The sequence below is a fragment of the Pelecanus crispus genome, chromosome 7 (genome assembly GCF_030463565.1).
Source record: "Pelecanus crispus isolate bPelCri1 chromosome 7, bPelCri1.pri, whole genome shotgun sequence".
Lineage (NCBI taxonomy): Eukaryota > Metazoa > Chordata > Aves > Pelecaniformes > Pelecanidae > Pelecanus > Pelecanus crispus.
The window spans coordinates 29,557,525-29,569,040 of NC_134649.1; positions in this window are offsets into that span (position 1 = coordinate 29,557,525).

Sequence of the window (11,516 nt, forward strand, 5' to 3'; positions counted from 1 at the left end):
AAAGAGGGAAACTCCACTTATGTGCTTTCATATCCTCACAAGCCCTTCTGTGTACAGGTATCTCCGCTTCATAAAACTGTGCACTTAATTTTCCATATTTCAATGCAAGCCTATCCAACTTTGTGTACCAATTAATGTAATTTCTGGCTGCAGCCAGAAGTTTAAGCAGTTCAGGTAATGCATTTCCTTATGCACGAGGAAATACAGATCACTGTGTCGGTAAAATGGGGCTCCTGTTCTGAGGCTGGACTGAGATCACTTTGAAACTTTGACCTCCTACACGTTTGTGAATTTATGGTGCAGACAGCTCCAAGAGTGCACTAACAAATGTGTGGTTTGCCAGCACCACCTACTGATGAAGATACAGAACTGAAAGTGTTTCTTTTTAGCCAACACAAGCTGTACGAAGTTAAGGATCACCAGGGTGTTCTAGTACTTTTACAAACAGGTCCTGTACTAGATTAGATTTTGTTGTTTTGGAGTTTACATTTGGCCTGTGCTTTATAACCAGCAGGAGCTTCCAAGTACCAGAAGAGGCTGAGAGTGTTGAGGATGGCTGGAAAAAGAAACCCAAAACAACATTAAAAAAACCAAATAAACAAACACTACATAGAGACACATATATGCATGTATATCTCTTGTTCAGCTCATAATGAGGAAGAAACTCATCCTCACAGCTGGCAATCCAGGAAAGGATCTGTGCCGAATCTCAGAAGTATACAACCAAGCCAACAGGAACATGGATTGACCCCCTCATACCTACAAATAGGTTCTACAGGTAAGTGCTGGGCATAGAGCCTGCCCTTGCTCTTCCAGCCCTGTCAGACTCTGGAGACTTTTGGGTATGCATTAAAGCCTCTGTTGAATGGCGTGAATAATTTAGTCCAGTGTAAGAGTCCATGACAAAGATGAACCAGAGGGTTAGAAAATCTCCACGAATAAAGCAAAGAACCTGGGATTTTGTGAGTGGTCCTGGATGAAGGTGCCCAGACCTGTTTCAATACTACTGTAATGCTGAATGTGAGGCTGAAACTTCACAAAACACCCCAGCAAGTGTGCACACATCTGTGTCGAGGGTGAGAGGGGTTTGGCAGGCAGCCTGGTGCTTTTAATATTAGGAGATTGAAAGCAGCAGTTCAAACAATCACACATGGAGACATGCCTAACTCTCATACAGCACAACCTTTGGCAAACACCCCACTGCACACACTACAAGTATTCAGCAACCTTGGGCAGTGGCAAGCCCGAAGACTCAGCAGAGGCTTGTTTTGAGAGGATGGAGGTGGAGATTGACCAGTTTGTATCTGGCCTGCCCTACCACTGCTGATGCCATTATTCTATTTGGAGACCATGCTGAAGATTTTACTGTCAGTGGTGTCAGTGCATGAACATTTGTGCATATATGGTGATACAGCAAATCGGCATCAGACAATGAAAAAATGCTTTCACTCCATAGGCTTGAAAGTAGGGTTTTTTCCATGCTATGAAACATAATTTTCCCCAAGCCTAAGAAATAATAATAAATTACAACAATAGAGGTAGCCCCTAACCTCCAATCCACACTCTTCATAATACAGTAGTACTTCAAAAACTATGACTTATGTACAACAATCTAGAAGAACTGGCAATACAGCAGTAAAAATACTCAGTACATGCCCTCTAATCTGATTAGGCAATATCCCACAGCACTGGGATTTAAATTTAAAATTGGTCTGACATGGAATGGGACAGAAAGACACTTATGTAAGCTCTGTGGGTTGGCTTGGGCAAAATGAAATACGAATTGTAGTTGTCAGCCAGCAGAGCAGGTATGACACTTGCTATGCAATGTTATGCTTTGTGGGAAGTAGAGATATCTTTTAAGTATGTCAGTCTTTGCTCCCCCGGGTCCTTCATGCCAACACTGAGTGAGCTAGGAAGGGCACAGCAGCTTCCCACCACATTCCTCAGCGTACAATAGAGCTTCCTTGACTTCAGTTACTAGGGTTGCTCAGCCAAGAGGAGAAAGCCCTCTAAAACAGGGTTTTGGATACCATCTGGTTGTCCCGCATCACCACCACATTAGAGAAGAATGACTTGAGAGAGCCAAGCACACATAGCAGCCAAGGTAATAAGCACAACCAGGGAAACTGAAACAAAGACAGTGCCACTTAATTAATAAAAGCATTTTTCTCTCTCTTGCTCTGCATAAAAGTGTATTTGAAGAGTTTAGAACTGGCTGCATAAAATGAAAGTGAACACCAATATTACTATAATCTTTCACAAGTGATATCAAAAGGCAATAAAGAACTGTTGTTCAGAAGCACACACAGTCAGCAGGAAACCCCAGTTCTGTTAAATGATGAACCTCTGTTATGTTCAAAGTTCATTACTCCCTCCCCTCCAATCCATTGTGTTCCTCCCTCCCCAGAGTGCAGCAGCTCCGAGGGCTCCACACAAGACAAGACTACAGCAGCTCCATTCAAGAAATGCTCTTATATAAAATGCCACATTGGCTCCATAAAACTTTGAAGGTATTACTCCTCTAACCTGAGTGGGACTCCAGTTGAGCCCCCCGTGGCCACGGGCTATTCGCACCTACAATTCTATTTGTATTGGGCAATCAAGTCAAGAGAACACCGTGCATACGCTAAGTTTCATAGCAAAATATATATCCTGTGTCAGCAATGTCCTGGAGTGTATGAAATGGGATTGAAATATAGAAAATGTAAAAAGAGGACTGCTGAGCTCATTAGACTTCTGTCCTGAGATGTCCACAAGGAAAGCTTTGTCTTACTACTCTTTTATAGGAGAGATACTATTTGGAAGTAGTAAGCAAAATACTGTGTACATAGACAGTGCACACCAGGTGATAGCACGCATGCTGTTATACCACATATATAGCAGAAACCCATATGCATCGAAGAACGCTGCTACTAACTTTTCCTATTGGTACTTCAGATCTCTCATGAAAAATCTGGCCCAGTTATATAGACTTCCACAAAGTGCTCACTTTGATTCAACACTTTGTGCAATGCTCACTGGCCCAACCAGCAACCATGCCACCTTTGGTTTCTTAATGGGAGTAGAATTTTCCTTTATGTACAACTGCTAAAATGCATATTAAAACAGACCATCTAAAGAAAAAATCCCAACCAAACAAAGAAAACAACCCACAAAGAGACAGACTAATTCCTTTTCTTTTGGTTCACCTCTTTTGAACTTCCTTGTAGTCTCTGCTGTTCACAAAAAACCATCACAATTTTCAGAAGTGTTTCATAGTGCTTGTCCCCCTATTTAATTTCTTAAGATGGGTGTGCAGAATCTGGCACCACTGTGACAAAATCAGTCCTTAGTTGCACCTGCATCAGCATCTGATTCCCCAGCTTAGCGCTCCATAGAGCTCCGGCAAACCATGCTGAGCAAATGGAAACTGAAGCAGATTTGATTTTTTGCAATATGAAATAATAGCAGCAGCAAGAATGATCAGAGACAAGACAAACGTGGGCAGGAAAAGCATCACTATTCCAGAAGATGAACTACAGGCAATTTTATATTCACCACAAAAAGATGCAAAATCTAAATACTACTGTCCATATTTTCACTTTGATTTTACCTAAAGGAATTACAAAGGGTTTAGGTTTTGTGCAAATACCTATTTGTGGAAAAGCTTGGTAGCAACAGGGTCTTATTTGAAAAATACTGTTAGATTTTAGGTGAATTTAATGGCATGAGCCTTTCTGTAATGATTTTCTTGTGTTTAGCTTATGTAAACTAAATAGTGGCTCTTAATATTTTTACTGCCTAATAAAACATCACATGATTTCACCCAAATGTCCACGTCTAGTCAGTGAAGCACATTAGCTGTTCCAAAGATAATATAGCAACAAATGAAGGATATTAGCTGGATCTTAGTACTTCTGAGGTTGGCCCAAAACACAGAGTTGTATGAATTATCTAAATTAGATCGGTTGCTTGTCTGTAGCAGCTTGGTATTTTCAAGTTAAAAGTTTCCTTTTTCCCTATATAAGTCCACATTTTGATTTAAACATAATCTTCCCTTTGATTAAAAAAAAAAACAAACCAAAACACAACACACACACCCCCCCAAGATATAGAGGAATAAGTGTCACAGATCTAAGCATCTGTCTGATTACATTTGAACAACCAGCTACATTTCTTTCACTATTGACGACAGCAGCACTTGCAGAAGGAAATCCAAATTACACATCCTCTGAACACCTGGTTGTATGAACCGTATGTAGACATTCTATGCATCTCTCCACTCTTTTTTCTTAACTATTTATGCACCATATATTTACTTTGCTGAGGTATTTTTGAAAGCTACGCATACTTAAATATGAAATGATAACCCACAAAAGCTGCCGCATCTGCAGGTGGTGTAAACTGATGTATCATTGTCAGCTGAGAGAAGATGATGGAAAAATCTTTAGAAGGTATATAAAAGCATAAAAGATGCATTAAAAACTTACATGCTGCAGTACAAAGATCTTATTTTTTGAACAGTACTCTGTTTTGGTTGGGAAAAAAAAAAGTATGAATACTTGGTTGAATAGAAACAAGCTTCAGTCAGATGTACTTACGGTGTATTTCAGAGGCATACAAACATGTTCTGTACACCAGCATTCCTCCTCCACCCCCACAGTCAGCTCCTCTTTGAAAAAGTTACCCAAAAGTGCTGCTTGGACCAGGGTTTGTAAAAATACAGTAACACAACTAAAAATAAATATTGTCACATCACTTATTTGATGTAACAAGTATAGTCATTCCAGTAACAAGAGGCAGGGCTGGCCAAAAAATGTGGCTTTGATCAAATCAATAAGAAGGTATCTAAAAGAACAGATTTAAAGAAATCAGTTTTGAATTCTTTTAAGCAAGTAAAGATTGGTCAAGTTTGCATCTTGCAGTGGGATCCAACATTTGATATTGATACTTGCTGAATTTTTTTCTTGGTGCTGCCACATGCATAGTGACACGCTCTTATGCAACTTCTCCGATGTCTTATACAAGCTTGTACAAAGCAACTTTTCAGGAAATGGTTTAACTTTCATCTCTTGCCTCTAGTTGATTTTATGAAGCTTATAAACAAGAAGTCTTTAAGATGTTAGCTTCTTCTCTGTCAAATATGGCTGACCGTGATCAACAGGTTCAGAAGTTACTGGGAGCAAAGCAGCAGGCAACAGGCTGTCAAATGATTGCATACTCCTTGACTCCTCGAAGAAGTTGGATGACATAACAGATGCAAACTGTTTGTTTACAATATCTTAAGTATCACTAAAATATCATTCTCTCACACCTGATGCCTGGAAGGCATCAATTTGGGGGGAAGGGGAAATGGGATGGAAGGTGTAGAAGCTTCATTCCCTTGCCCATTTGTAAACATTTACAGATAAATTTTGCCCATACTGAAGAAACACACGGACACCTAGTCCTTCAGGCTTTAAGACATGACATGAAAACTCATCTGCTTGCTCCCAGCTCTAGCTACCCTTAAAGGAACAAATTTTCTCTCTAGTTACCCGGTAGAGCCTGCATGTGAAGAAAAGAAATAAAAGAGTTTCCTACAAATATTCTGTCTTGCCTCTCCTTAAGGTGTGCCAGCATTTCTACAGCACTTATCTGTGTCTCACGGGATGCACAAGTTGTCACAAGAATCCAAAGCAGCGATAAGGATCGCATGTATAACTATGGCTTGAAGACAGTCACACAATCAAAGAAGGAAGACCAGCAACTTTTCAATTTTCCAGTCTTCACATGCAAGAACGTACTGCAGGAACAAAGATGAAAAACAGAAGCCAAACGACATCACCAGAACTGCTCACATGTCTGTGGCATAGAGATCCCTTCTGAGATACCCATGTAATTTTTGCACCCAAGCCACAAGCATTCACTCCCCAAGTCCAGTTCAACAATGAAACTTAGATCAGCTTCTGTAGTGCATAGAGCTTTCCTGGTGTGAAATTCACTCTTGATGTAAAAGATACAAAGGTCTAACCCGCAGAAAGAGCTTGTCTCTTATAAAGGATTGCTATCAGGACATATTACAGTCAGATCCTTAAATAAGTATTTCTCACTTAACCCTCCACAAAAACATTTCACAGTTCTTTTTAAAGACTTACTAGCAAAGGTATACCTTTGCAATTATAAGGGATTCTGTAATTATCCGGAAAAATCCACAATAAAATACAAAAAAGAGAAACAAAGAAACGAAAGTGGCAAAACCATGGAAAGTGCTGGCCATATAGCCCATAGTAAGGTTACTTTTTGAAAGACAATGAATTTTGTTCTTGTTAACACCAGAGTAAAGATAAAGCAAAACACACTTGCACCACAAGTGCAAAATCATCCTGACAATCTTGGGAGTCTGCCTGAACCCTGTTTCAAGAATTGCAATATTTTCTTATAAGCCTGTAATAATTTTCCCATCTGGACCATGTATCAATTTTATTTAAAATAGACAATTGATTATGGAGGGAGATGCAAGGAGAGAGAAACTTTCTTCACTCATCACGGAATTATATCAAAACTGAGTAATTCATAATCAGTCTCTTAAAAGGCTTTTATACTGACTAACATTACTTCCTGGTAATCCTGGATTATTGATTAAACAATCAATCCTGGTGATTTTAACAAGGTTGTGGGTAGTTATACATTATTTGAGTATGTTATTACTCAGCTCACATTAGCACAACCTGCCCCAACTACTCTATATTTACACATTAAAAAATTTCCGGGCCAAACTTTGAACAGATTTCTAACAATTTACAACAGAACCAAATGGCCCTTACAATGTGGGATACTACTTGCTTAGACACTTGGTGATTTCTACCGTATTGAATATGGCATTTTCTTTGTTGTTTCCACTGTTGTATTTCTTTGCAATACAGTCTTTGTCACAATTTCTATTATTAGCTTCTAGACTGACTGCTGCAACAAAATATAATAATTACCATCTACTGCAACCACACATCTACTTCTAGCTTCCCCACAGTTAGACACTCAATAAGACTTGCTCCAGAGAAGCTGTCTAGCTAAGGACAGCATTCCCGTACTTCGCTGGACTCTTGTCTACTGATTGTACACCCATCCATCTGGAGTTTTGTAGAGCAGGGTAATAATCTAAGTTACTGCTGTATAAAAATGGGTTTGCCCATTGTTCTTCACATTAGTTGGGTATAATTTGTTAGGCCTAATTGGTATTAATAAGCATCTGCATTGTGCAAACCCAAAGGCCTTCCCTCAGAGCCCACAGTGGTTTTCAGTGTGGAAAATGCAACTGCTAGGAAATGTGGAGAGGTTCAAAAAAGGTCATGACTGGTGACAGTCAGCATCCTGGTTGATGTTGGCAGGTTCCAGTATCCCCTTGCTGACACCCAGGAAATAACACAACATACCAGACCCCTCTCGGCTACAGAAGCAAGCCAAACACAAGTTCAGTGGAGCAGTGGATTTACTGTCCTGCTCTGAACTGCAGAAATCACAGTCCTGCCTTACAAGTACTGCCAACCACCTGATTTGCTCCCCTTACACACCCCTTTCTTCCATCCACTCCTCTCCCCTTTACGACCCTCACCTCCTCCCAGGCAAACAGCCTGCCCATCTACATTTTCCCCAAAGGCCCGTTTTGCACCCTTATTGGGTATTTGTGATACAGTGCCCCAATAGTTTCTGCCTTGGCCAGAGCAGTTCCACTGAGTTACTGCAGGCAGGAGTTGGGCAGTTCTGACTTCCTGCCTTAAAGGCATTTACGCTTCTGCTGGCTCAGAGTTGCACAAAGACAAGACCTTGGAGACACACCAATGCAGGAAGCCAGGACAGAAAAAGGGAGCAGCAAGTAGAACAGAAAGGCAAAGTAATTTGCCCAAGCAGTAGGCTGGGGCGGAATTTAGAGCAGTTTCTTTGCCTGCCAATGCAATCCCCTAACGTTCAAGAATAATATTGCTAAACTTTTCTAATAGCCTCTTTTTATTTCCAGCATGTACAAATGATTAGGTATAAAAGATTGTTTGCCTTGTGAAGGCAAATAAAGGCACATAAAGAAAAGATCCAGGCACACTCCAGAAAAGATCACAGCCTCCTTCTATGCAAGGAGGGAAAAAGAAGAAGAAAAAACCCCACAAAAAACCACCCAACTCAGTGTAAGTAACTGCAGGTAGTGTTTGTTATTTAATTTTTACCCATCTGGTAAGTTGCATGTTATTTCTCTTCCCAAAGAAGAGAATACCTGATACGCTACAGCCACATTTGCTGGCAGGTAGCTATCTCTACGTAGCCTAGAGATGGAGGAGGTGGTGCTGCAGTGTTGCTTGAAGGGTATCACTGTGCGAGTTGGACTGGAACATGGCAGCACCCCTCTTAGTGAGACTAGAGAGCTGCTCAAACTGCTCCTTTAAAGATGGCTAGGGGTCTGAAGTCTGCACAGGCTGGTGGACACAGGACAGAAGAACTAACTGTATGAAACTGGTCTACCAGGCCAGTGCCCCTTAGCTCAGGCCAAATCTGCCACACCCAGTCCTGGGGCAGCCATGGGATTAAAGCTGCCGTGTCCCCAAAGACCTACATATTTCCTTTGGTGAAAACATGATATAAACCACTCTGCCTTCCTTCTCTATGTGCTGATCGAGTCTCCTGAGATTTTGGTTAGTTTGAGGTCTGTAAGCATCTCCCATCTGTCATTGTATAAATTTTTTTTTTTTTTTTTGAAGTGTTACTGTTTTGGGCAAGAGTAGTTAGAAACGTGTTGCTCCACATGTTTCAACACAGAATACATCAGAAAGAGCATCATTCCAGTCTGAAGTTTCCATATTTAATACTGGCACTGACTATTGATCACCAACCTTGAATGACTCCTGTTTTGTATCAACACTCACAGCGTTGTGCTGCTGCAAGAAGCCCACTGTTGAAGGGGGCGGGGGGAGCTGCAGCAAAACAAATTCTACCTGTTGCAAGCTGTATGTCCTGACCAAGCTTTCAAAGCCAAAATTCACAGAATCTGATCCAGACAACCAGAATTTCACTAGTGCACAGTGTTCCTCAACCTGTAATTTCCCATGTAACTCACCATACACAATCAGGACAAATTTAGACCAAATACTGTCTTAAAATGGATATCTAATCTGAAAAGGCTGTTGTTAACAGTTGAAAAGGCATATCTTCACCAGTGGGGGGAAGGAAGAGAGAGAAATAAAACTTAAACAGTGCTTACAATTCTTTTTATTAGCCTTGAAAAAAAATACACAAGTTTCAATATCATGCTTCACTATGAAGCCAAAAGGACTAGAAAAACAATTTCTGTAAAATGATGAAAAAGAAAACTTAAAGTCACAACATTTCAAAAGCTGTGGTTTAATCAAAACAACAGAGACTGGGCAACAAAAATACTGCATTTCTGTGCTGGATGTTTACCTTTGTTTAATGTACTCCTTCTGCCACCTCCAGTTTTTATGTTTGGGGATATCTGGGTTTGTCTTAAATCTGAAAACACTGCCTAGAAATGCCATGGCCAACTTATACTTCGCACGATGACATCTTAGCATATCCAAGATCAGATTTTCTCTGTGTGACTGGGCAAGTCACTTCGGATGACATCTAGAGTGGGATGTTGTCTAAAGCTTAGAGACCCACCCAACAGAGAGGATCCACAAAGCTCCATGCATCAGACTCAGGGCTAGAAATACATTTTGACAAACAGAGAGGTAATGGTCCACGCTTTTAGAGGCTAGGCATGCCACCTTCATGCAAGTCAAGCTTCCTTCAGTTTGTATCACTTTACTGCAATTCATCCCCGCCCCCCCCCCCTCAGCCAACTCCCACAAAAACCCTTATCTAACTTTAGCAGCCATACATAACACAGGCCTGAACTTCCCCAAGCCTGGTAGAGAGGAGGCAGCTATGGCAGATGCTCTGTTTCCTAGTTTACAAGCCTATCAACTGACAATAGCAGCTGTCAACACTGCTTATTCCAAACGATTCTAATTTTGGTGCTGCTTCTACATTTTAGATGATGGCTTATTTTAAATAGCCCTATTTTCTGAATAAGAAGAGACTTTACATTGGTGATTCTTACATGCAGTTATCATATACTGCAAACCAAACCAAACAAAAAAAAGACTGCAGACGCATGCACATGTTAATACAGTTAAGCCTCTTTTAGCAGAAACTAAAAGAAACATACCCTTTTGGAGGGGGATGCAAAAGGGAGAGAAAGAAAAGCCCTGAATCTGAGGTTACCCTTTTCAGACACAGCTCCAAGCTAAAGCCGCATTTTCTTTCTATTTTATTTTGTTTGATCCTCAAACTTCAGAGTGAAATACCATTTAAACTTAAAGGTTTGGATTGAACTAAAAGCAGTTTAAATGGAAACAAGAAATTCTCCACTCTCCCTTCCTGCCAAATCATGAATTTTAAACTGCAATATTCAGGTGCCTTAGCAAATCTATAAAACTTTCTGGCTTGAAGCGATAAGGACAAGACAATCAGGAAGCTCACTCTGAAGGTAGGAGATAAATGGAACAATTTGCTTTCATTTCACTGAAAAAAAAAAAAAAAGAAAAAACCCTCAAGATAAAATTGAGAATTTTGCAAGTGGTCAATTCATGAAAACCAGTCATTGCTGGTTTTAACTGATGGCTCAATTGCCTTACACCACCAATGGGGCAAGGTTTCACTCCTGTCCTGAATGACTTTTACATTGAAATTTTTACATTGAAATCCTGTCTCAAGACAAGCAGTGGGTCAGATTCTGCTCTAACAAAACACAAATGCATTCTGTGTATTTTGCAGCTATATATCTAAGCCCTAGTTCCCTTAACAACAATTCAGCAGCATCGCAGACTCAACTTTCTGTAACTAAATATCCTTTAAGGGATGCAAACCTTCTTTTATATTCTCCATACACTCATGGTAGGAAGTCTATAATAGCGCTCATATTTGCACTTGGCAAGGTACCAAACCTGAGGCTCTGTGTGCAGCCCCTACTCATATATGTTTCTTGTGCATCTTGCTGGCACTTCAGCTGCAGGTCCTGGGCTGAGACAACTCGGGATCCTTTGTTCTAGAGCAGTCGTACCTGTGTGGTATGGTCAAAAGAAACAGATTGTTCAATCTCCTTAGGCATCTCTTGTATACCCACTAATATCTCTTCTTGTCTGGGACCATTAAGAATGGCTAGCTCTCACACAAAGTGATTCATTTTAAGTATAGGACAGACTATCCACTTCACTTACTGCAGTATAACATAGACCTCATGAAGGAATTGATTTGTTGGTTGTGGCTTGTTTGTTTGTTTGTTTTGGTTTTTTGTTTGCTTGTTTGTTTGTTTGTTTTTCCCTTTTTAAACACACATTTATTTACAGCTAACTTACCAGAAGACATCCAGGTACCAACACTGACATTACTCATAACTGAAAGCCAACTGATAGGGTCATAAAGCCAGATAACACCAAATGTTGGTTTTGGTCATGAATCAAAGCCTGTTACTTTTACAAAAGAAAAAAAAAAAAAAAAGAGAGAAGATA